The sequence below is a fragment of the Anomaloglossus baeobatrachus genome, chromosome 6 (assembly GCF_048569485.1).
Source record: "Anomaloglossus baeobatrachus isolate aAnoBae1 chromosome 6, aAnoBae1.hap1, whole genome shotgun sequence".
NCBI lineage: Eukaryota > Metazoa > Chordata > Amphibia > Anura > Aromobatidae > Anomaloglossus > Anomaloglossus baeobatrachus.
In genome coordinates, this window is record NC_134358.1 from 104,190,422 (window position 1) to 104,218,112 (window position 27,691).

Sequence of the window (27,691 nt, forward strand, 5' to 3'; positions counted from 1 at the left end):
ACTTTTATAAGCTTTTTATACCTTACTTCTACTAAATGAATTGGCCAGCCCCGGGTCATGCTGACATCACAATCCATCAAGGAGCTTCCATGTGTGGACATGGATTCGGGGGTGGGGGGGTGCATAACACTTACTTGGTACTTTGGCTAACCAGTTTTGTTACTTTTATTCTTCACACCGTTATGAGCGACATGACCCTCCTTTCACTCTTTGTGGGGTACTACTTGTTCTGTCCCCTGCTATTTCGGACCTTGTCCATAAAACTCCGGGGTCTGTGTTTCCATCCCCCTAATATCGCACACCTTCATCTATTTCTGGGCTACAGCATCTTCTCTAGATGAATGACCCTCTAAGCCCGCTGGGATGAGCCATAGACTCCGGAAATCCAGAGGTTGCCTGGGGGCTCCCTGACTGCCCTATTTCTGAGGCCATATCCTCTTTCTTTGAACCCACTTCTTGACTGACCATCCTCTGGAGCTCTCTTGTCTAGACATTTGCACCAGCACATGTCAATCCTCCCTTTTGCTACCTTAACCCTATCTTATCTAACATCTTTTAAAACTCGCTTTACCGCTAATCTAACCCGACGCTAGGTGGCAGAATATGGCAACCTAGTTTACAGTCTACAGGCCTAACTCTTCAACATACAGAACTTCTTCTCTAAAAACCACTTACGGTAAATACTAACACATGCATTTATATTAGTTAACATTATACACATAAGACATAGCAAATTTAAATCTTGGGGCATTACCCATGAATTACACAACTGCAAAATCTGTGATAAATCAGGGCCTATGTATCCAATGTACTCTGCATAAAATTGTAATAATGGTTATGATGGAAATTGCAATCATGAGTATTCTTTGAAGTAACACAAAAAACATTCATACTCTGAATTTCTGCAGAAAGATTATTTGTGAGTCCAAGAGATTTGAGACTCTTCCATATATTGAATGAGAGCCGCCCAAAGTGTATGGGTGCAAAAAAAAAACCATATCCCATACAGAACATCTGTATAGCATCCGATTATTACAGATACATTGCCATTATTAACATAAGTAACAGCATTTTCTCATTTGTTATTATTATATTTATTATTATTATTATTATTATTTATTTATAGAGCACCATTGATTCCATGGTGCTGTACATGAGGAGGGCTTACATACAGAATACATATACAAGTTACAGTAGACAGACTAGTAGAGAGGGAAGAAGGCCCTGCCCTTGCGGGCTTACATTCTATAGGATTTTGGGGAGGAGACAGGATTTTGGGGAGGAGACAGTAGGTGGGGTGTAGGTTGGGCGGCAGCTCCGCACCGTGGTGAGGAGGCAGCTCCGCATGGTGGTCAGGCGGCAGCTCCGCACGGTGGTGAAGCAGTGAGGTCATTGTAGATTATAGGCATTTCTGAACAGATGAGTTTTCAGGTTCTGTTTGAAGCTTGCAAGGGTAGCAGATAGTCTGACATGTTGAGGCAGTGAGTTCCAGAAGACTGGGGATGCTCGGGAAAAGTCTTGGAGTCAGTTGCATGAGGAGCGAATGAGAGAGGAGAAGAGATTTATATTTTAAACTGTTGATGTAAAATCTCCATAAGAAGGTTTTTGATGTGTTTTTTAAAGATTTTGCATAAAAAAATAGTTTTCAAACCTTTGAATTGACAATGTCAAATTTGGTTAAAGAAGTGACATGTCGATGCTTTTTTTTCCCTGGGTGAAGTTTTCTATTCTTAATCGCAAAATAACTTTCAAAAATCTTGTTGTGTGACCACAGAGTTAGTTTTCCATTTACAAAACTAGAAAAAATATTCAATTAGCATTGGAGGCAGTGTTTGAAGAGGATTTTAGAAAAGGATCAAATTTCACCCCCCAAAAAGCAGTATGTTAACTCTGTCTTAGGCTGGGGTTAGACTTGCGAGTGACTCGAGTGACTCTTGCATTACATCACTCAGCACGGCCGCACACTCTCCGGACAGGAGGGTCTCAGCTGCATAGAAATACATGCAGCTGACACGCTCCTGTCCGGAGAGTGTGCGGCCGTGCCGAGTGATGTAATTAAGACGCGCGCGAGTCACTTGCAAGTGTGACTCTGGTCTTGCATATCAATTTTTTAGCAGATTTTGTTACAATTCTCCAGCTATAAATTGGAACATGAGGGAACATTCATACTAAGGGTTTTTTTTAGGGGGAAATTAAAGCAGATCGGTTCCAAAATACACATCAAAACATCTTCAAATATGCTTATTTTTTTTCTTTTTTGCACATTTTTTGTCAAAAAGGTTTTGAAAAAGTCATCATAGAATGTTTCTTGCTTAAGTCAAAAGGCAGAAAACCAATGTGGTAAAAAAAATTAGAAAAATCTTCACAAAATATTAGGAAAAGAAAAAAAAACAGCCTCAAAATGAAAAAAGTGGGGGTTTACTGAAGTGGATTCTTTTTGAAAAACTCAGATTTTCCTGTCTTCAAAAAAACTTAATAGAAATGTTGCTAGTTGAAAAAATAATCCATAACATGCTATTAAATCTAAGGTGAAAAATCCACATGTAAAAGTGTTTTAATTCCCCAAATTCCTGTTTTGGATCAATCTGTGTTAAGAATACTCTACATCCAAATGTGGTAGAACAGAAGTCATTACATTTTATGTGCCGCGCTTCCTAATGAGGATTTAATTTGATTATTTTTAATAAAAACTAATTAAAAAAAGACTGATTATATTAGTCCAGTATTTACAAAATACTATGAATAAAAGAAACATTGAATTTCTATTGAAATCAGTCTGGAGAGTGTGGAAGGGCAGGGGTCCATAATGAATAATAAATGCGCCTGTAGAATTTGAAATTCTCTGTATATTATATGCCCATTATAAGTGTCTGAAGAACAATGTAGCAATGTATTATCAGCTCTATGTAGGCAATTTTTGCTGGATTATCTATTGCCTGTATTTACTGCTTGTTTTGCCTTTAAATACTCACCATATTTCTTCTCATTTTCTTATTATGGAACTTCCTGTGAGCAAAGATAAAATATAAATTTCATTATATAAAGTCAATGAATTCCTCAATTAACATGTACAAAATTGCCATTAAAAATTCATAAAACAGTGAGAATTGTTTTATATGATTTCGGTAATAGCATGAAATTAGTTACTCTACTAGTAATTGTTTGTACTTCATTAGAATGCAAAACGGCTTTATGAAATAAGCCGCACACAATGGAAAACCTTTGAGATGAGAATTGCTCTTTGTTTAATATTAGACTTCAGTGTATTTGCTTTCCTAATATAGCCGTTCTAATTAGTACCTAGCACTCAAACTGAGTTTTTCAACTTCAGCACATTGAAGGTGACAATTGTGTCACAATTCCCCGGCACTCTTTTGTCAGTATCTGTCAAAATATAGCTCAATCTTTATGAGTGATGATCTAAATAGCAAAAAAAAATAATAATAATAATAGTTTGGACCAAAAAGTTCTTCCAGGTAATTTAAAAAATATAATTACTTGTTAGTCATTGGATGAGAGCACAATCCCATTAATGTCTGCGTATATATACTATTTGGTGTAACATTCAAAATAGAAATCATAATGGAATCAGCCTAATGTGAAGGCTTTATAGGCACTACAGAGAATGTGACCAATGCTACATACTGTATATATTCTAAATGCATATACATTGCTAAATATACTTCTCCATAGCTACGTCTTCTCTTTTAGGACAATATTTACCATTTGGTTACCTAGAAATGGTGTGAATCCTTTCTCTCGTCATATTGACATACTGTTATACTAATGCTATTATCTGGTATTTATAGCGTGGTAATATAATACGTAGTGATTTGAGATGAGCGAATCGATCCTAAAATAATGTTATCCGTATCAAATTTTTTGAACAAAGGAAGACCTGAAGAGTAGACCAAAGACAGAAGGAGAGAAGATATGAAGAAAGACGTTTCTTAGGGCGGAATAAGATTCAAGCATAGAATGGTGGACTGGGTGGAAAGTTACAATGGCCGGACTGGTGAGAGGCAGGATTAGCACATGTGAGTATAATGGTTTATTAGTTTTTAAGGAGTTGTCCACAACCCCTTCTCTTTTCCCATTTTTTAAAACATTAAAATAAAAAAGCTTATACTCACCTCTTGTGCCGGCACCAATCCAACAACAATGCCTCCATAAGCATTACCAGGGATCACGCGAGCTCTGCACTCAATCACTGCCATGTATAGTGTCCCCACCTTCGGACGTTTAAGTAATTAACAGGAAGTGACCGGCCAGCTGGCCAGTGGTTACAGGGCTTGTGTGATGTAACAACCTCATGTGAGCCCTGGAAACATGCGTGCCGTTACTGTTGGAATGGCGCCGACACATGAGGTGAGTATAAGCTTTTTTATGTCAATGATGGCAAACATGAGTAATGTGACGAGGTTGTAAATAAAAGGGAATAGTAAATAAAAATTAAAGAGGGTAAAAACAGTAAGGGCTGGTTCACACTAAGCGACAGCGACAACGAGGTTGCTGTTACGTCACCATTTTCTGTGACGTAACAGCGACCTTGTAAGTCGCTGTTATGATCGCTGCTTAGCTGTCAAACACAGCAGCCGAAGCCGCGATCATAACCGCGAGAGCAGGCAGCCGCGCACACTGCTTAGCGCTGGCTCCTTGCTCTCCTAGCTACAGTACACATCGGGTTAATTAACCCGATGTGTACTGCAGCTACATGTGCAGAGAGCCGGAGCCGGCAGCACAGGCAGCGTGAGAGCTGCGGAGGCTGGTAACTAAGGTAAATATCGGGTAACCACCTTGGTTACCCGATGTTTACCCTGGTTACAGCTTACCGCAGCTGCCAGATGCCGGCTCCTGCTCTCTGCTCGCTTCATTTCGTCGCTCTCTCGCTGTCACACACAGCGATCTGTGCGTCACAGCGGGAGAGCGCCTTTGAAGAAAACGAACCAGGGCTGTGTGTAACGAGCAGCGATCTCGCAGCAGGGGACAGATCGCTGCTCAGTGTCACACACAGCGAGATCGCTAATGAGGTCACTGTTGCGTCACCAAAACCGTGCCATAGCAGCGATTTCGGTAGCGATCTCGCTATGTGTGAAGCACCCCTTAGGAAACCAGGGGGAAATTATACTGTATGTGTGTAGCTAATCAGCTGAGAAGAACCTACAATGGCTCTAGGACTGGCTTTGTCTGACTGTGACAATGGTGCTCTCACTCAACTTGGTCTAACCCTGATAATGCCTGTATGTCCCTGGTTAATCCTACCCAAAGATTATCCTGTACAAGAAAGGCAGCTATACAGATATACAATACAAAAAATAACCTCTAGTGAATTATTTTAACAAATATAGATGTAATAAAAAACATTTCTTAGTCTGTTTTCTTTAAGATTGCTCTACGAATCTAACTTTTTGACAACCCCTTTACACTTTTATTGTGCAATTTCTCCTAAGTATACCCATACCTCATATGTTGTGGAAATCAACTGTTTGGGCACACAGCAGGGCTTGGAAGGGAAAGAGCACCATTTGACTGCAAAATTGGCTGGAATCATAAGCGAACACCATGTTACGTTTTGAAATCCCTTGAGGTGCCTAAACAGTGGCGCTCCCCCACAAGTGACTCCAATCTGGAAACTAGACCCCTCAAGGATTTTATCCAGGGGTATAGTGAGCATTTTGAACCTACAGGTACTTCACAGAATTTGATAATCTTAGGTTGTCCCATTGAAAAATTTCATATTTTTCAAAAAAATGTTGCTTTAGCACCAAATGTCTCTTTTTCATGAGGCAACACCAAAAAGTGGACCCCACAGTTTGTTACATAATTTCTTATGACCACAGGGATACCCCACATGTAGCCAAAAACCCCTGTTTGGATAAACAGGAAGGCTCGGAACAGAAGGAGCACCATTTAAATTTTGGAAAAGTTTAAATAAATTGTGGACACCATGTTGCATTTGCAGGGCCCCTAAAGGTAACTATAGAGCAGAAACCCCCCACAAGTGACCCCATTTTGGAAACTAGACCCCTCAAGGAATTTATTCAGGGGTATAGTGAGCCTTTTGAATCCACAGGTACTTCACAAAAAATGCTGCTGTAGTGCGAAATTTCTCACTTTTGGGCTATGTGTCCATGATCCGGCGACACTGCATCTAAGATGCAGTGTCAGACTTCCTGTGGAGATGCAAGTAGTCCATGGGAGAACGCAGCTGCTCGTGTCCATGATCTGGGTTCAGGCCGCTGCATACTTTAGCTCTATTCTCCCCATGGAGAACACTATCGTCTACACAGCATAAAGTGACATCCTGCAGCTCGGGAAGGCATGCTACAGGTCCGTTTATGCTATGGAAAAAACAGGCACAGTAGGCATGAGATTTCTAAAAATCCTTCCATTGTGCATATACTGCGCACCGCAGAGTTTTGAACGCAGCGAAAACACTCCAAACGCTACAAACACTGATAGTGGGCACACAGCCTTAAAGCTAGGATAGATAGACAGACAGAAGTAAAACACATATATAATGTCCCACCCCCTATGTATTCTGAGCTGGCACCCTTTAGCCATGTGACACTAAGGGATGTTCAGCCTTGTATTAAGCCAAAAAAATAAATTATTAAGAAAAAACATGTGGGTCACCTCCATTTTTGATAGCCAGGTAGGGTAAAGTAGAACGCTGCAGCCTGCAAATCCCAACTAATAGCTTTACCTTTTCTTGCAATCCAAAATAAAGGTCACCCCCATGCTGTTTTGTTTAAATAAATAATTTAAAAAAACTTGGGGTCCCCCAAATTGGATTAGCAGCCAGGGTAAAGCGGACAGCTGTCATCTGGTTTTCTCAGGGTGGGAAGGGCCATGGTTATTTGGCCCTTTCTAGCCTAAAAATAGAAGGCTTCTGCTGCCCCAGAAGTGACATATCCATTAGATATGCCAATCCTGGTGCTTCAGCCTGGCTCATCCTGTTGCCCTGGTGCGACAGCAAATGGGGTAATACAGTTAGGTCCAGAAATATTTGGACAGTGACACAATTTTCGCGAGTTGGGCTCTGCATGCCACCACATTGGATTTGAAATGAAACCTCTACAACAGAATTGAAGTGCAGATTGTAACGTTTAATTTGAAGGTTTGAACAAAAATATCTGATAGAAATTGTAGGAATTGTACACATTTCTTTACCAACACTCCACATTTTAGGAGGTCAAAAGTAATTGGACAAATAAACCAAACCCAAACAAAATATTTTTATTTTCAATATTTTGTTGCGAATCCTTTGGAGGCAATCACTGCCTTAAGTCTGGAACCCATGGACATCACCAAACGCTGGGTTTCCTCCTTCTTAATGCTTTGCCACGCCTTTACAGCCGCAGCCTTCAGGTCTTGCTTGTTTGTGGGTCTTTCCGTCTTAAGTCTGGATTTGAGCAAGTGAAATACATGCTCAATTGGGTTAAGATCTGGTGATTGACTTGGCCATTGCAGAAAGTTCCACGTTTTTGCACTCATGAACTCCTGGGTAGCTTTGGCTGTATGCTTGTGGTCATTGTCCATCTGTACTATGAAGCGCCGTCCGATCAACTTTGCGGCATTTGGCTGAATCTGGGCTGAAAGTATATCCCGGTACACTTCAGAATTCATCCGGCTACTCTTGTCTGCTGTTATGTCATCAATAAAAACAAGTGACCCAGTGCCATTGAAAGCCATGCATGCCCATGCCATCACGTTGCCTCCCCCATGTTTTACAGAGTATGTGGTGTGCCTTGGATCATGTGCCGTTCCCTTTCTTCTCCAAACTTTTTTCTTCCCATCATTCTGGTACAGGTTGATCTTTGTCTCATCTGTCCATAGAATACTTTTCCAGAACTGAGCTGGCTTCATGAGGTGTTTTTCAGCAAATTTAACTCTGGCCTGTCTATTTTTGGAATTGATGAATGGTTTGCATCTAGATGTGAACCCTTTGTATTTACTTTCATGGAGTCTTCTCTTTACTGTTGACTTAGAGACAGATACACCTACTTCACTGAGAGTGTTCTGGACTTCAGTTGATGTTGTGAACGGGTTCTTCTTCACCAAAGAAAGTATGCGGTGATCATCCACCACTGTTGTCATCCGTGGACACCCAGGCCTTTTTGAGTTCCCAAGCTCACCAGTCAATTCCTTTTTTTCTCAGAATGTACCCGACTGTTGATTTTGCTACTCCAAGCATGTCTGCTATCGCTCTGATGGATTTTTTCTTTTTTTTCAGCCTCAGGATGTTCTGCTTCACCTCAATTGAGAGTTCCTTAGACCGCATGTTGTCTGGTCACAGCAACAGCTTCCAAATGCAAAACCACACACCTGTAATCAACCCCAGACCTTTTAACTACTTCATTGATTACAGGTTAACAAGGGAGACGCCTTCAGAGTTAATTGCAGCCCTTAGAGTCCCTTGTCCAATTACTTTTGGTCCCTTTAAAAAGAGGAGGCTATGCATTACAGAGCTATGATTCCTAAACCCTTTCTCCGATTTGGATGTGAAAACTCTCATATTGCAGCTGGGAGTGTGCACTTTCAGCCCATATTATATATATAATTGTATTTCTGAACATGTTTTTGTAAACAGCTAAAATAACAAAACTTGTGTCACTGTCCAAATATTTCTGGCCCTGACTGTATATGTGGGTCGTACCAGCTGTGTAGTGTCTGCTGGCATCAAGCCCAAGAGTTAGTAATGTCATGGCATCTATCTGATACCTGACATTACTAACCCAATCAGTAATAGAAAAATTAAAAGCAAAAATTTTATTTGAAAAAACATTCCCCAACACATTCCCTCTTTCACCAAATTATTGAACAGAAAAAAAAATCCGGTCCGCCATAATCCATTTTGGAGGTCCCATGACGACTCTGTTCTCTAGGATATGGGGGGCATGCTTGGGGAATGTATCCCTCTTTTTCTGGACGAGCAGGCACTCCATGTGAGGAGTGTGGCTGCAGTGGTCTCAGTGAGAATACTGCAGCTACACTCACTGGGTCCAACTGAGAGCAGTGTGAACTGCAGTAAACTCAGTCTCACTGCTCGCAGGGAATCGGCTAAGAGCAAGCCGGCTCTCTGCGCCTTAAGTCTAGAATTTTTCTGAAGACAAGGAGAAAGAGGGGTTGCAGGAGGTACCAAAGGGACCAGGGGAGACCGGGGGTGACAGGCGGTGACCTGGCTGGACCTGAGGAGGACTTTTCTTTCTCATCTGACGTCAGATGACACAGAAATCAGAGGAGGAGGATTAATGCAGCAGGCGCACCACTCGTGCACCTGCTATTTTAAATGATAGGGAGGAAGAGGTGGACCGGGGGGAACTTTGGCCACACTAGTGGACTGGGGGACCGTAGGAGGACATTTATCTCCCATCTGACATGTTTGTACATGCTAGGTGGGAGATAAATAATTTTTTACCAGCACTGACATTTACTGTAACATAATGACCTTTATACATTGTATACTGGTGATCATGTGACCAGGGACCAGAAACCTCAGCTCAAATCATGATCTCCAGGGTCTCAGTTATCCTCGGTAGCTAAAAACTTTGGAAATTTTCTGACGCTGGGAGTGCTATTCACTTTTTTCTTTCTTTTTTTCTTTTAAAATGGTAGATCAGAATAAGGACCCTTTCTTGCCACATTTTTAATCTGTAAAGGGGTTAAAGAGCTATTGACCCCTAAAATAATGTTATTGGTAACAATTTTTTTTTTTGACCAAAGGAAGACCTGAAGAGTAGACCAAAGACGGAAGGAGAGAAGAGATAACAGTCCAAAATGTGTCCCTTTTTGGGAACAAATAACTTCTTTGTTGGTGTTTATACAGCCATTCATAAAAAAGACTGCACAAGGAAAGCTAGATAGATAATTATATAATAATCGGATTATTAGAACAAGGAAGTGGGCAAAGAAACCTACATTTTTTTTCAACATGCATATTTTTTGAGGGACAGAGTTGGGTTTAAATTTCTGAAATTTAAAGATTTATATTCTGCTTTTAAAAAATTATATATAAATGAAAAAAATATAAAATATCCTTTGCAAAAAAAAAAAAGTTGATTATGGCTTGTCCAAGTTAGTAAAAGCTTGAACAAGTCAAGACACTTTTATCAGACAGTAAAGCTTTTGATTTCAGTATTTTTCTTCAAAACTAGGACAGAAGGGTATTACACTGCCCTCCTTGCTTGCAGTGCATCAATAATAAAAAAGGGTGTTATTAAGATGCTTTACTGTAGAATCAATTTATAGTCACACTGATTCTGAAGATCCAGCACTTCCCTTATTATTGACTCTTTGTGATATTATTCACAGGTTGAGACTATCACTCCTATTCTCAATGTTTTTCAGGAATGCAGTATACTTCCCACTTTGATTTAGGTCTTTATATCTTTATCTGTAATGATGACTGTGCACTCTAACCTCTTATCCCTAGGCTGTAAAATCCTAAAATGGCTGCTGCTTTTACTGCCTTTTTCTTTTAAAGCCTGTGTAGTAGTCCCCATTGAATGGGTGTGCTAGATCATATGATAAGATAGCTGCAAGGCATTATGGGGAAGGTTTTTGCAGCTAGATCTGATGTCATGAGCTCACTTTCTGATTGAAGTAATGCGCAAAATGGCACTGGCAATTTTTCTGTTTGTGATAACCAAAAATCAAATTGCAAACTATTTTAATTTGCCGGGACCTGGGAATTCCAGGATATTCTACTTGCAGTCAATTTGCCGTGGATCCCCCACACGTAGCACTGGTCATGTGTTGATGGAGGAAATGCTATCCCGGGTCATGCAAAAACTGAAAACAAAGCTGCCATGACCCAGGATCTGAGTGTCTATCTCGTGATCAAGGTAATTGTCAAAGAATTGAACTAATTAGTCAACTAGCTGTAGTATCCAGTATTGCCCGGGATAGTAACTGTCTCTCTATCTCTCCAAGTCTCTGTCTGTCTCTATTTGTCTGCCTCTGTCTATCTGTCTGTCTCTGTCTGTGTCTGTCTGTCTGTCTCTTTCTGTCTGTCTTTATGTGTCTGTATGTGTGTCTGTCTCTCTGTCTGTCTCTTTCCCTGTGTGTCTGTCTCTCTGTCTTTTTCCCTGTCTGTCTCTGTCTGTCTGTATGTCTATGTATCTGTCTCTATCCATATGTGTCTCTGTCTCTATCCATGTCTGTCTTTCTTTCTGTGTCTATATCTCTGTCTGTCTGTGTCTATCTCTCTGTCTGTCTCTGTATCAGTCTTTCTTGTTTGTCTCTATCTCTGTCTGTCTCTATCTCTTTGTCTGCCTGTCTCTTTCTATCGCTGTGTCTGTCTCTCTCTATCAATGTGTCTGTCTGTGTCTCTATCTCTGTGTTTGGCTCTGTCTCTCTCTATCTCTGTATCTGTCTGTCTGTCTCTTTCCCTGTCTGTCTCATTCCAGATCTGTCTCTTTTCCCATCTGTCTCTTTCCCTGTCTCTGTCTTTTTCCCTGTCTCTGTCTCTTTCCCTTTCTCTTTCCCTGTCTTTCCTTGTCTCTGTCTCTTTCCCTGTTTCTTTCTTTGTCTCTGTCTTTTTCCCTGTCTTTCCTTGTCTCTGTCTCTTTCCCTGTCTGTCTCTTTCCCTGTCTGTCTGTCTCTGTCCATGTCTGTCTCTGTTTGTCTCTTTCCCTGTTTGTCTGTCTCTTTCTCTGTCTCTCTGTGCCTGTTTCTTTACCTGTCTGTCTGCCTCTGTCAGTCTCTTTGACTTTCTGTCTCTCTCTCTTTGTCTCGGCCCCTGTCTGTCTCTCTCTCTCTTTGTCTCTTTTCCTGTCTGTCTCTTACTCTGTCTGTGCCTATGTCTGTCTGTCTCTTTCTGTCTCTCTCTATCTCCCCACCGACATTTTATTACCTCACACATAAGCTTCTTATACTAACAATTTATTTTGTTGCCTATAGCAACCAATCACAGCTCCTATTAATAACCTGTATCTCACAGCTCCATTGACTTTAATGGAAGCAGATTTTTTGGAGAGTAACTGTAAAGCGCAGGGTTAAATTTTCCCATCAAAACATAGTCTATGACATTTTCTGAGTCACATGGGGTGTCTGGGCAAAAGTTCGTGATTGTAAATGCGACGGTGTGGATTCCTTTAGCAGACACACACACACACACACACACGCACACACATACACCCAGCTTTATATATTAGATCTTGTAACCTACTCTTTAAAACTATTTAAAAATATGTTTTATATATTTTTGGGTTGAACTACCTCTCCAAACTCTAATGACTATACATGGGATGCACTTTAGTGATAAATTCAGGACGTTAGGATGCTGTCAGTCTAAGATTTGAAAGCTATACCACCAGTCCTGATAGACAGTCTTGCACTCAGTGTTAAATGGCAGCATGCCATGCATGTTGCTGTACAGAAGTAACAGACACTTTAAGGATTTTTTCACTTCAAGAAAAGTGGATCCCAAAAGATTTAATATACATATCATAGCAAAAAGAGCAAGTCCGCATTTTCTCTGGGTCCAATGTCTGCTCTTTGCCTCTGTTTTGGTCTGAGTGTTTTGTGTACAGTGGTGACATCATGTCAAAAGCTCTTATCACCCTGCACCCAATCAATCAGCTCCGCTGATGTAATCTGCGCAAGTCACATACCTCAGTGATTGGCTTCAGCGGTGATGCCCATGGTCAACATGGTGTCATTGCTGCAGGCAAAACACAGAGACCTAAGCAGTGGCGAAGCACCGGTACTAGACTTAAGAAGGGTGAGTTCCTGCTCTTTGTGTTATTTTATGCATGTAAAAGCCTTTCCCACAATCATTCAAACTGGTGGTCTATCACAGGTTGGACTTAACTGATCGCTTTCAGTAAAATGTCTCTGCTTTTTGTGGCCACAGTGAATATCACACTTTTTCTTTGTAATTTTGAACTCATAGGCCTCTGTCAAACATCAGTGTTTTTCGTGTATGCAAAAAATTGTATCAGTGCCATCAGTATTTTGAATCCATTTGTTTAGTCAGTGTGTTATCAGTGTTTTTCATGTATGGACAAATACACGAATTAATTGCAGATCTTCTCTTATCCTCTGCAATGTTAAACACGGGCTGCAAATGGATAGCACATGGATACCATCCGTGTGCTAAATGTGTTTTTCATTAATCCATATACTTACATCAGTACTGCTGATGGGTGGACCTGTATGTTAAAAGTCTGGATCTGCGCTATTTCAAAAGAACTCAAGCACTGACTCTGGGCCTGGAGTTCTCAGGGAACTCCCAATAACGATCTGGATCCAGCCAACAATATAATAAAAATAAAAAAAACGAGGAAAAAAACAAAGACAATAAGAATGAAGTAAAGCGCTTCTGTAGTGCCCCTGAAGCCATCAGGAGCTACAGGGAACTGCATCCCAACCAGGATGCAGGACCTACCCCCAGGGATCCAGAAGACCACTGCCGGTAACAGCTAAATATTAAATTTAATCCCTGCTTTTCCCCATTCCCAAAGACTGGTGACAGGCTAGGGTTGGACCCAGTGGATGGCCACCTAGGGGTGGAGCCTATCTAGTTCCCTAGACGACAACCAGCGGGGAGGGGTCAGACAGTCAGTAAGTGGAAGTGAGAGGAGACGGACGTAACCGCACTGACAGAGTGTAACAGTGACCTGAGGGCCCAGGCGTGTGGTTACCGGTCAAGTATGGTGGAGTACTCCTGGAACCATAGCACCAACGGGATACAGAGTCCTAGGTCAGGCAAACGCTCTAGGCAGACCTGATAAAATCTGCACAGTGAGGGGACCATCCAGGACCTCACTGACCATAAAGTTCGGGACACCGTAGCAACAGGACAACCGGGGAACAGGACCAGAGGAAGCAATCCACAGGGTTCAAGCTACCTGTTATACAGACTGAGAGACAACCAGGAGGGGACCCCCAGATGCTCCAAGCCATGGGGACCCACCAGGCAGAGACAGGTGCAGGGGAAAGAAGCCACCAGGACATCACACCTGCACTGCAACTAAGGGGACCAGTGGTGAGGACCAGCCTTCATTGGTTGCTAATCTCTACAACAACGTGAGTAAAGAGATCAGTTGCACTGCAATCCCTTGTGTGGCCCACATTCATTTCACGCTCAACAACATCATCTATCCCCTGGGGCCTGGCCCTACTTGTGGAGGGCCCAACATCCAGGCTGCCACTAACACCAGTCCCAGTGAGAAACTGTGCAGCGGCAGCTCCACTACCATAGCCGCAACCCACAAGTGGTGTCACGACAAAAACTCCCTTATCAATCCCCTGTAAAAAAAACCTTTTAAAAGCGACCCCAGGGTCACAGAACCGGGCAACGGCCACCCAGTGAACTGTCCCGACGTAACCAGGCCCAGGAACAAGTACCCCATAGCCCTGGGCGACACAGCTTTTCCTGGCATCACGAACAGGACTCAAACCTGTTCGGGGAGGGGTCAGACAGTCAGTAAGTGGAAGTGAGAGGAGACGGATGTAACTGCACTGACAGGCGAGTGTAATGGTGACCTCAGGGCCAAGGCGTGTGGTTGCCGGTGTAGTATGGTGGAGTACTCCCGGAACCATAGCACAGATGGGGTACAGAGCTCTAGGTCAGGCAAACGCTTCAGGCAGACGTGATAAAATCTACACAGTGAGGGGATCATCCAGGACCTCACTGACTGTAAAGTTCGGGACACAGTAGTAATGGGAGAATCTGGGAACAGGACCAGAGGAACCGACCCTGCAGGGTTCAAGCTACCTGTTATATGGACTGAGACTGAAAAACAACCAGAAGGGGCCCCCAGATAATCCAAGCCACGGGGACCCACCAACTAGAGACAGATGTAGGGGAAAGAAGCAACCAGTTAATCACACCGGCACTGGAACTAAGGAAACCAGTGGTGAAGACCAGCCTTCATCGGGTTGCTAATCTCTACAACTACATTCTTTCCGTGCCCAACAACATCATCTATCCCCTGGGGCCTGGCCTTACTTGCAGAGAGCCCAAATCCAGGCTGCCACTAACACCAGCCCCAGTGAGAAACTGTGCAGCGGCAGCTCCACTATCATAGCCTCAACCCGCAAGTGGCGTCACGACAAAAGCTCTCTGATCAATCCCTTGTAAATAACCCCCTTTTAAAGCAACCCCAGGGTCACGGAACCAGGCAACGGCAACCCAGTGAAATGTCCCAATGTAACCAGACCCAGGACCGAGTACCCCATAGACCTGGGCGACACACTTCATACTTACCGGTCTCCGTGTGGCTGTACATTGCTTCCAGGGCTGCTCACTCTACTTTCAGGGTCGCTCATTATCTTCATGTATATGCACTGCTTCACCCCCCTCACTGTCAGACAGCGCCCCTACCCTGTGTGGTAGCGTGTCTGACTGCTTTCAACCACACATGCTGTCTGCATCTAGATTGGTGAGTGAATGAATAAATAAATGAATAATTTGGCACAGGGCTCCCACAGTCCTCCACCTGGGATTGCAGGAAACCTGACCTCAGGTGACCTCATTGAACTAAGTGACGTCACCTGAGGACTGTGGAAACCTCCAGCTGTGACCGTAAATAACCTGAGTGATGTCACCACTCATTGATGCTGCTCATTCTCTGCCTGAAGCTCAAAGCAGTATGCAGTCACATTCTATGCCCTTGTGCTGTAAATTCAGATGTAGAACAGCTGGAATTGTCATTGGTCCTCATGTGGATTACATCGGACCTGGGTGTTTTGAGGGTTAACAAAAGAGTCAATGGGTTGGATTTTTGTATTTTAGTTCAAATAAAGTTTTTTTTTGTTTGTGTGTTTGTTTATTTATTTTCACCTACAGATTCGTAATGGAGGGGTCTCATAGACGTCTCCCGTTACTAATCTATGGCTTAGTGGCAGCTGTGAGCTGTCATTAACCCCTTATTATCTCGACTGCCATTGCACCAGTGCAATTAGAATAAGCCTGGTAAAGTTCCATGATTGTCACATCTAAAGGATGAACATTTGCAACCTTTTTGTTGCAAATCATACTGATACCTTTGGTTACAGAAGAATTTCTAAACTACAAAAAGGTCTGTGAGCACTGTTGGGGCCATAATCCAGAAGTGGAAAGAATATAAATTCCTCATAAACTGTCACAACCAGGTGCTCCCCACATGATTTCAGACAGAAGAGTGAAAAAAATTATCAGAACACTTGTCTAAGAATCTGGAATCAGCAAGTACAATTGTTTCAAAGAAAACAATAAGCAATGCACTCAACCTCCATGGCCTGTATGTATGCTTATGACACAAGACTCCATTGCTTAACAAATGTCATGTTTAAGTACATTTAAACTTTGCTCAACAACATTTAGACAAGCCTACGGAATATTTGGAGAATATAGTCAAGCCAGATGAAACCAAAATTGAACTATTTGGATGCCATAATAAGCACCATGTTTGGAGGACAAAAGCACTGCATATGTATACAGTATGTATATATATATGTATATATATTTGAATAGTGAAAAGGTTTACTGCAATACACTTAGCATTCTTTCATATTCTAACAAACACACTGAAAATGTATCAAATTTCAGTTTCCACTTGCCTGACCCAGACTGCCTATAATTGCTGAAACTAAATGGATGTATTGAGAGTAATATCTTGTCCCACTGGCAGAAATGTTAATCGCTGTGTACAATACTTATGCATTCATGTATTCAATTGTTGCATGCTCCGCTTGTTTTATTGCTATATTGCTCATTATTTTTTATTTACATAGTTAGCTTGTTGTGTTGGTAGTCTCAACGGCACAGCATCCCCAAATCTACAAATACTAAAACCAGTTTTAGTATCCTGCTGAATTATATAACTAGGGATAGGTAATGATATCTAAAGGCTCAGTTTACCTTTTTTTTCTCCTTTTAAAGTTAAATGGTGTATTAAAAAAATGTACAGTAGTTAGTGTAGTTGCCAAATGTGTCAAAAAGTCACATAGGCATCATTTTGCATACATCAGGGTACGTCCAGCATTTTGGTTGGAAGATTTTTCAGAAAAAACTCTGGATGTTTCTTTAAGGCCCCCTTCACACGCACATGCCTCCAGTACGTGTTTGACAGTTTCCTCACATACCGGAGACACGTACACACGTAGACCAAGGTATTGCTATGGTTTTGGACACACTTAAGTATTTTGGCACGGAATGTGTGTCCGGCCCGTAATTACGTGTGTCTGTGTGTTCCACACGCTGACATGGCTGTTTTCTCTCCAGCATCACGGGTGTCACACGGAACGCAAATGTGTCACACGTAACACAAACGGACCACACGGATGTGTTCAGTGTGACACGTGTGGCGCCCTGTTATCATAGATAACACACAAAACCCCCACCCCCATTAGACAGTGACACCAGCCAAACAAAAATCCTTGTTGCCTCCCTCCATTGTCTGATGTCCACACCAGGTGGGGTGGAGCCAAGCGGTTGGCCCCACCCACCGAGGAGTTCACAGGCCTGGAGGCAGGAAAAGTGACAGTTGAGTGTTGGAGTTTGAAGTGAGAGGAGCAAGCACTTGGGTGTCTGGGTTTGTGGCCCAGGCACTGACAGCAAGGTTGGCAGACGGTGGTGGCCGTCTGCAGGAGTGGTGAAGCAACGCGGAACCGTAGGACCAGGGTCGGGCGACGGCCCGCCGGTACTGACCGGGGAGCGAAGGGAAACCAGCACACACAGCACACACAGTTATCACGGATAACACACGGAGAACAGACGTAGCCCATAAACACGGGTCACGGAAGGCAAAACGGACCTCTGACACGTCCGTGAAAAACGTGAGTGGTTTTTCACGTACGTGTGAAGGGGACCTAAGAGAGATTCAGAATGGATGAATTGACTTTGTGATAGCGGGGAACTGGGGCTTCTAAGCTGTCCCTCAAGCTAGGGGACCCTACTCTACGCCTAACATCAGAGATACTTCTACTGCTCCTGACCAGTCCTGATCCAATTCCTCCTCCCCCCAGGGAGGGATAGGGCAGGAGTGCGTTAAGACCACAGATAAAGATAGACAAAGGGAAAAAAAATAAGAGATTCAGGATTAAAACCAGAGGAGGAGGAAGTACAAGAAGGGTAGACTCCACAACCGCACCAAGCAAAAAGCACAACAAAGCACAACTTTCACACTAGAGAGTCTGCAACACCACAGTCCACACCTCACTGACTAACATAGAATAAACTATAGCTGGCATGGGTAGAAGGATTCCAACAGTATAAATAAGAGGGGAGCAGATGTGATAATTCTTTCCACAATATGTGATTAAAGGAACAAACAGACTAGCAGAGAATAACTCTTGTTTGCCTGCCTATGAATGAGCACACAGCAGGTCAACACCTAAGTCTGCCTGTGTTGATCCCAAACACCAGAGAAAGCATTGGGCAAGATGTAAAAATCTGCAATCTAAACATAGTCTAATGACACCAATGCAATCGGCGAAGTTTGTGAAAAACTCCGAGTGACAGATATTGAGCAGACATTCACAATCAATGAATGAAGAGTAGCCAGTAATTTATTAAAAAAATATATATTTAAATATAGGATTTTATCTTTCTGAAACAAAACTTTGCTTGAGGTGGTTATTGTGCAGATATGCCCTGGAAGAAGTCAAAATGGTGAAACTCAAGTTGGGCTGCAGATGATATCTTAAATGCTGATTTATGTTTTTATTCCTTGTGAATAGAATAAAAATTTTGCTGATTGATTCTGGTAAGGTGGAAATTCATTATTGGGGGTTGTATATCTTCATTTCTCTAGAATGAAGGATTAATTCACTAATTACCATATGAATCAGTGAAGATTGGCAATATAATTAGTAATGGTTCTGACAAGAAGAGAGACTGAGATAAGCTCTCCCAGAACTGACTTGCAAGATAAGTTCCATACTTGCTCTTAACCTATGTATATACTGTATACAAGGATTATTATTGGAGCACTTGTGACCTTCTCCTACGTTATTGTTGTGTTTGTAACTTAGGCCAGTGATCATATCTTAATCATAAGTCATGAATCACATGAAGCCCTAGAAATCATTTTTCAATAATTCTACCTGATAAAAAAGAAAATATTTTATTTTAATTAAAAAAAACGTTTTTACGCCGACTGCTCTATTTTTCCCACTAAATATTTTCATAGTCTTGTAGTTTTCAATGTTGAAGGAGGATTTAAAGCCATGGAGCTCAGCCTATAGCCTAACACGTTAATCAAGAGGAAAGCAAAAACTCCATGGGTCAGACACTAAGCTCCATATTAGGTGTAAAAACTCCTTCCTGACACCACATACAGCAATCAGACTAGTTCAAGGATCAACGCTCAACCACAGAATGTAGTGCAAATAACCGGTAAATCTAAATTATTCAAGAAAGACACCCAGGCCCCTCTTGAATTTTAGTAGTGAATCAACCATTACAACATCAAGTGGCAGAAAGTTATGAAGACTTTATCACTAGAAACTTAACGGCCTAACTACATGTCACAAGCTTGCTAGACCAACCACACCTACTCCTTTGATAAGCAGCTCACTGTTAATAGACAATGTAATTAAGGAGCCTGGTGTGAGCGGGGTAAGCTTTTTCAGCTCTACTTCAAACTACATCTAAAAACTATGTATGTGTCAGAACTGTTTCATCCAGTAAACTAAATGATACATTGTTGGATTCAGGGTCTCTTTTTCTACATTATGCTGCTCTCAGATGAGGTAGCTAACATGGTAACAAATTCCATAATTAACCTTGGTTGCTCTTCTCTGCACTTGTTCTAGACCAGATATGTCCTTCTTATACACTAGAGCCCAAAATTGTACACAGTATTCTAAGTGTGACTTGTATACAGGAAAAATTATTAATTTTAATGAATCTTATTATTTTATTAATCACAGCAATAGCTGCATGTCACTGGTCACTAAAGGCAAGTTTGTCATCAACTCATACACCCATACACTCAAACCTTTTTCAGTGACCATATTACCCAGTATTTTACCATTTATTAAATAGCTGTGCTGTATATTTTATTTCCTCTGTCCAAGTGCATGACCTTACATTTATCTACATTGCTCTTCAATTGCTATTTCTCAGCCAAATCCTCCAGCTGATATAAATCTTTTCGTAATATTAACCCCTTCACCCCCGGCCACTAAAACACCCTAATGACCGGGCCATTTTTTGCAATTCTGACCAGTGTCACTTTGACAGATTATAACTCTGGAACGCTTCAACGGATCCTGGCGATTCTGAGATTGTTTTTTCGTGACATATTGTGCTTCATGTCAGTGGTAAATTTAGGCCGATATTTTTTGCGTTTATTTGTGAAAATTTAGGAAATTTGGCGAAAATTTTGAAAATTTTGCAATTTTCAAACTTTGAAAATTTATGCCCATAAATCTGAGAGATATGTCACACAAAATAGTTACTAAATAACATTTCCCACTTGTGTACTTTACATCAGCGCAATTTTCGAAACAAATTTTTTTTCCGTTAGGAAGTTAGAAGGGGTCAAAGGTCATCAGCAAATTCTCATTTTTCCAACAAAATTTACAAAATAATTTTTTTTAGGGACCACATTACATTTGAGGTGACTTTGAGAGGCCTAGGTGACAGAAAATACCCAAAAGTGACCCCATTCTAAAAACTACACCCCTCACACTGCTCAAAACCACATCCAAGAAGTTTATTAACCCTTTAGGTGCTTCACAGGAACCAAAGCAATGTGGAAGGAAAAAATGAAAATTTTACTTTTTAACACAAAAATGTTACTTTAGCCATAAAATTTTCATTTTTACAAGGGAGAAAAGAGAAAGTACACAATACAATTTATTGTGCATGTTCTCCTGAGTACGCTGATACCCCATATGTGGTAAAAATCAATTGTTTGGGCGCACGGCAGAGCTCGGAAGGGAAGGAGCGCCATTTGAATTTTTGAACGCAAAATTAGCTGCACTCATTAGCGGACGCCATGTCGGGTTTGAAGACCCCCTGAGGTGCCTAACCAATGGAGCTCCCCCACAAGTGACCCCATTTTGGAAACTAGAGCCCTCAAATAATTTTTCTAGATGTTTGGTGAGCACTTTGAACCCCTGGGGGCTTCACATAAGTTTATAGCGTTGAGCCGTGAAAAGAAAAAACAAAATTTTTACCACAAAACGGTTGCTTCAACTAGGTAGCTTTTTTTGTCACAAGGGTAACAGGAAAAAATGCACCATAAAATGTATTGTGCATTTTCTCCTGAATACGCAGATACCTCATATGTGGTGGAAATCAAATCTTTGGACACACGGCAGTGCTCGGAAGGCAAGGAGCGCCATTTGAATTTTTGAATGCAAAATTAGCTGCACTCATTAGCGGACGCCATGTGGGGTATGAAGACCCCCTGAGGTGCCTAAACAATGGAGCTCCCCCACAAGTCACCCCATTTTGGAAACTAGAGCCCTCAAATAATTTTTCTAGATGTTTGGTGAGCACTTTGAACACCTGGGGGCTTCACAGAAGTTTATAGCGTTGAGCCGTGAAAAGAAAAAAAATTTTTTTTTTACCACAAAACGGTTGCTTCAACTAGGTAGCTTTTTTTTTCACAAGGCTATCAGGAAAAAATGCACCATAAAATGTATTGTGCATTTTCTCCTGAGTACGCAGATACCTCATATGTGGTGGAAAGTAATTGTTTGGGCGCATGGCGGGGCTCAGAAGAGAAGGAGCGCCATTTGACAGCAAAATTGGTTGGAATCATTAGCGGACGCCATGTCACGTTTGGAGACCCCCTATGGTGCCTAAACAGTGGAGCTCCCCCACAAGTGACACCATTTTGGAAACTAGAGCCCTCAAATAATTTTTCTAGATGTTTGATGTGCACTTTGAACACCTGGGGGCTTCACAGAAATTTATAGCGTTGAGCCGTGAAAAGAAAATTTTTTTTTTTTACCACAAAACGGTTGCTTCAACTAGGTAGCTTTTTTTTCACAAGGGTAACAGGAAAAAATGCACCATAAAATGTATTGTGCATTTTCTCCTGAGTACGCAGATACCTCATATGTGGTGGAAATAAATTGTTTGAGCGCATGGCGGGGCTCAGAAGAGAAGGAGCGCCATTTGACTTTTCAAACGCACAGACGCAGTGCACTGATCGGCCGCTGCAGGACGCACGGTCGGATGCGATAAAAAAAAGCGTCGGGGATACGTAAAAAAAAAAAAGTCACGCCAAAAATTGACCATGGATGCAGATACGTTATGTGCATCCCTGATCAGCGCTTGGTGGGACGCACGGACGGATGCGATACAAAAAGCGTCGCAAATATGGAAAAAAGTCACGCCAAAAATTGACCATGGATGCCGATCCGTTATGTGCATCCCTGATCAGCGCTTGGCGGGACGCACAGACGGATGCGATACAAAAAGCGTCGGGGATACGGAAAAAAAAGTCACGCCAAAAATTGAGCAGGGATGCCGATCCGTTATCTGCATCCCTGATCAGCGCTTGGCGGGACGCACGGACGGATGCGATACAAAAAGCGTCGGGGATACGGAAAAAAAAAAGTCACGCCAAAAATTGAGCAGGGATGCCGATCCGTTATCTGCATCCCTGATCAGCGCTTGGCGGGACGCACGGACAGATGAGGTGTAAAAATGGACAGGGGATACGGAAAAAAAAAAAAAGTTATACTCACAGTACCCAGAGGACTAGCAGGAGGATCACTGACCAGAAGAGCTGCAGAGGAATAGATGGCAGAGAGATGGACAGCTTTACAGGAGCAGCAGGCAGATCAGCAGAATGCCCAGGAAGGACCCAGCGATGGACGCAGATGTGATCAGGCCGGTGAAGACAGGTAAGAGGACGTCAGGGGAGAGCAGAGGGGGAGAGGGGGGGGGGTGAGAGCAGAGAGGGGGGGGGGAAGCAGAGGGGGAGGGGGTAGAGCAGAGGGGGAGACCGGAGAGGGAGCTGCAGAACAGAGATAATGGGGGAGGCAGTCAGATCGCGGGGGGAGCAGATCGGGATGTCGGGGGGGGGGGGTTGGGGGGAGCAGATCGCGGGGGGGGCACGGCAGGGGCTACCATGGCAGCGCGCAGGGGCACCACGGGAGCGCGCAGGGGCACCATGGGAGCGCGCACGGGCTGGCTGCAAAGTGAGCACAGTACTCACGTGCAGCAGCGGTGACAGCTAGGGCGGCGGCGGCGGCAGCAGCGGCGGTGGCGTGGTACCACAAGTACCAGCCACTGCACGCTGCAGACATGTTGGGGGAGGGCTCGCAGGCCAGCACAGGCCTGGGGAGGGCGGCCACCGGCAAATCACACCGCCCCACTGCACACTGATTGGAGCGATTGCGCGTCATAGCACGATCGCTCCAATCAGTGCTGCAGGGGCTGGGGGAGACATGTTTGAGGTCCACCTATGATATGCTGCAGCAGCTGCGGCATCTCATAGCTGGATCTCACAGGATCGCACTAATTCGGGCATTATTTTTGCCGAAATTAGTGCGATCGATGTGGTTGGCGGTTCAGATTTGAACAGCCAATCACATCGATCGTCGATAGGGGGTGGCGATGCCGCCCCCCCTGGGGTCAAGCAAAGGTCCCCTGCTGTAAGAAACAGCAGGGGACATCATTTGAAAGCCGTTGCTATGGCCACGGCAATCAAATGAAGTTTAGGCAGTAAAATTACGTCCCTGGTCGTTAAGTCACGTTAAAATAGGACGTAATTTTACTGCCCGCGGTCGTGAAGGGGTTAACTTATCCTTGTATGTGTTGATTACTCCGCAGAGTTTAATAGCATCTGTACATATTGAAATTTTACTCTGTATGGCCTCTAAAAGATCATATGTTAAAAGAAGAAGGTCTGTTACAAACCGGCGCCGCCATAGCCGCAAGCAGCCTGCTGCGGTTCCTGTTGCGCCCAGGCACCGGCTGCCATTCTTGGCTGTGCCTTGGGTCGTCCAGTTGGCTGCTCCTTCCACCACATCTAAGTGTGGAGAGGCGGCTAGTGCACATGCGTGCGCCGATTTATCCCAGCCAGAGTCTAAGCCTGGTGTTTTGCCTAGTGAGCATGCTCAGCCTGATTGTGTTATGTCTGAGACTAAGTCCTCAGTTCAGGCTACTGAGCATGCTCCCACAATTAACCCTAACAGCCTCTTTGCACAGGTACTTGGACTTTGTGCTGTGTCTAAGTTCTGGGATGTGCCTACTGAGCATGCTCAAACTGATAGTCTGCTTTCTGAGCCTGTTGCTCAGACTACTGAGCATGGTCAGGCACTTAGTGCATCAGAGGCTAGGTCCGGTAAGGACCTCACTGAGCATGTCCGTGAGGTGGCAGGTCCAGATAGGGCAGAGGGTGTCAGGTGCCCTGATGACGTGGCAACTCCGAACTGGCTCGCAGAGGCCTGCCCCTATGATCTGGCACCTCACCATTGGTCGTCAGACGATTACTGGTGAAGTGTTTGGGGCGTGGCTGCCATGAGGTCATCAATGACGTGGCGGTTCCGGATAGGTTGCATGTGACGTCACTGATGACATGGCACTCTCCTATTGGACCTTGGTGGTTCCACCCTGGATTTGGGGCAGACCCAGGTTATAAAAGGGGCTGGAGACAACATGGAGGTGCGCAGTCTTCATTTAGAGTTCTTGGTGGCATAAGCCTTGTTGGAAGCGGTAGGTAGGGCTAGGCGAACGGTGCCTGTCACGCCAAGATTCGTGGCTCAGCACATGAGGGTCAGGTGCCGTGCTTCCTTGCTACCGTTCCTGTTGTGCTAGAGCAGTCCAGTGGCGTTAACTGGGCTGCGGCTGCTGCGTCACCTGTTCAGTTGGGCCTCCTACGCCCACGGACAGAATACCTGTTGCGTCACCTGTCCGAGAGTGCCCTCTACGCACACGGACAGTGTACCTGCTGCGCCACCTGTCCGGTTGTGCCCTCTACGTGCACGGACAGCGCACCCCAGAACCCCTGTGAAGTTAACAGGGTGTTCCTGGATTGGGTGTGTGAACCCTATTATCCTCCTCGGCTTCCCAGTCAAATGCTACTGGTGTGACTACCTGGTCTGACGTGTCCTTTACACACGTGGCCAGAAACGCTAATCGGAGGACCGCTCGGCCTGACGTGTCTTACACACGTGGCCGACAGGGCGCTGTCGCAGCGGTCTTCTCGGTCAACGCTAACTGGTTACCATCCGGCCTGACGTGTTGTTACACACGTGGTCGGAGTAGCGTCCGCTCCACCGAAACGCTAACTGGGTTGTCGTCCGGTCTGACGTGTCCCTACACACGTGACCAGTTCCTTAAGTTATCTCAGAGCCATCCAGCTCTATAGTCTCCGCCTAACCCACAGGGTGCCAGCAGCTCCATTACCATCTGGAGCATGGTGGGTCCCGACTGGCGATTGGGATATATACCCCTGGTCCTAATCTGCTGGTCCCCCCGTAACAGGGTCCAATACTGACCCTGTTGTACCCTACTCTTAACTGTGACCCAATTTGTGTGTGTTCCATTGGCAATCACCCTTTGTTTCCTATCACCAGTTGTTAACCGAGGTACACATATTTTCCCCTCTTCCCATTAGTCTCAAATTATGTACTAACCTTTTCTGTGGCACCATATCAAACGTCTTTGAAAAGTTGATATAGACAACATCCACTGCATTTTCCTGCTCCAGTCTGGAACTTACCTCCTCATAGACGATGATCAGATTAAATTGACAGGACAAATGCTCCTGAGCGGTGATGTCACTGTGTTGCTGACATCACCACTCGTGAGAATTTCCAGGCTACCACTGAACAGCAATGACCTACAGTAATGAGCAAAAGGGGAACAATGTTTTAAACTTTTGATTTTCAGTCTGCATATCTCACTATCCACTACATCTTTGGGCATGAGGCTACCTTCATTTTATAGACAGCCATCTTGGCAATCTCATACATGAATTTCAGTTGGCACTATTTAGAATATGATTAGTCATGCACATTTTTGTTATGTTACTGCATTGTTACTGTTTTGCTCCTAGTGATTACAATTTTTTCTTCATGTATACTACAAATTACAACCTGTTCTCACATTCTCTAATAGCTTAGTATTTTATTAAGTTGATTCCTAAATGAAAGGTCACTGGCTTGAATCAAGGAACAGCTATAATTATCAAAAATAGGCATGAGCCCATATTTTTTTAATTATTTTCTCTTTACATTTGTTTGCAGGGCAATTTTCCCCCGTCCTGCTTCCCTTTGCAGCCCCCTAGCCCTTAGTATCACCATTTTACAGCCACTTTACAGCACACAAGTTTGATTCTCGATTGATTTATATGGGGTTTGGGGTCCGTGGTCAAGTTCAAGTCAAATCTGGGTCCCCAACTGAACATTTAGTTAAAGTTCAGCTGAACCTGGTTAACATGAACATCCACTGGTCTGCTCATTAGAGATGAGCAAACTCGATGTTGTGTGTATGGCGGTTGTACAGATTACAGTCCTTTCCAAAAAGAAACAGAGTTTGGGTTCGGAGTTTGGGTGATTTATGTGTGCAAACCACTCAAGCAAGCAGAGCTGTCCTCTGGTATGTTTGATGCTCAGCCCTGTGCGAGCCACTTGCAGTGATTGAACAGCTCATATTGGAGGTAATATCAGCATGATCAGATGCAGTGTGCACAGACAAAAATAAAATGGAAAAACCCCTTCCACCCTCTCCTCTCCATTTATGGCTAGCTGCACGAGGGTGGAGATCCGAACTTCCAATTAGTGACTTCAAATGAAGTTCAGGTCAAGTCCTGGTTCAAAACAGAACTTTAGAAAAGTTCGGCTGAACCCAAAGAATCCAAACTTCCATGAATCCGCTCATCTCTACCAGTCATCACTAGACAGAAATATTAAGTAAATAAAGAAGTAAATACAAACAGCTATTCAGTACAAATTACTCCCTTCTAAACTTTCTGAATCCAAAGTCACACACTTAAGACAAATCACACTTAGTTACAAATCCCTCTTCAGCTCTTTCACACTCACTATAGCAGATTAATTAAATACAGTTGCTTTTCCCTTAGCTGCAATACAACCTGCAAATCACTACAATGTCTGCAAAGGGCCAAACATTTTTATTTTGAAGCTGCAGTTTGTTAATAAAGTTTCATTTTGATTTCACCCAATTCTTTCTCCAACTTTACGGCTTTGTTTTCACTAGTTTTACCCAGACATGGTGTGATTAAAGAGAACTTTGTGCACGAGGCTTTCCATACTCCATGGCCCTGATTCATCAAGTCTTGATGAGGGAAAATATAGCAGTCAGAGGATCTTGATTTATTAATAGGCACACAACCCTTAATAAATCATGAGCGTCTGGCAAGTGACATCCAACTGTGCACCTTAAACCAAATTTAACTCCAGTCAGATACTGGAGTAAAATCTCCGGACTAAGGAACACCACAGTTTGTAATTATTTAGATGATACTGTGCGGTTATGCACCCTTTCTCCCTGTCCCACCCCAGCATCACCAATTTTGCAAGAGCTGGGAGAAACTGATGTGAAAATCTAAAAAATCAAAGCTGTCATGAACCAGGCCGGGGGGTCACTCAGGATCCCTTCGCTCAGTCATTGACCTGTCAATCTGTGACAATGTGCCACCCCCATGGAAGCAGCTTAGCTGTTCCGATCCGGGTTCACTGTGGCTCGAGGGTCTCCGTACACTCAAATGAAAGGGGGTATTTACAAGGGAGTTGATGTATAGTTTGTGATGCCACCCGTGGT

The 27,691-nt window shown here is 43.4% G+C and overlaps 1 long non-coding RNA gene across 1 annotated transcript in view; it reads right to left on the reverse strand.

Moving 5' to 3' along the window:
- Positions 1 to 1,145: 1,145 nt before the first annotated feature.
- The window catches only part of LOC142244103 (uncharacterized), a 129,529-nt gene continuing 102,983 nt past the window's right edge, over positions 1,146 to 27,691 (reverse strand). Inside the window, exons 2-3 of the long non-coding RNA XR_012724440.1 lie at positions 2,973 to 3,006; positions 1,146 to 1,517 (exon numbers count right to left, since the gene is read on the reverse strand). This is a non-coding gene — a long non-coding RNA (uncharacterized LOC142244103). The remainder of the gene's footprint in view (positions 1,518 to 2,972; positions 3,007 to 27,691) is intronic.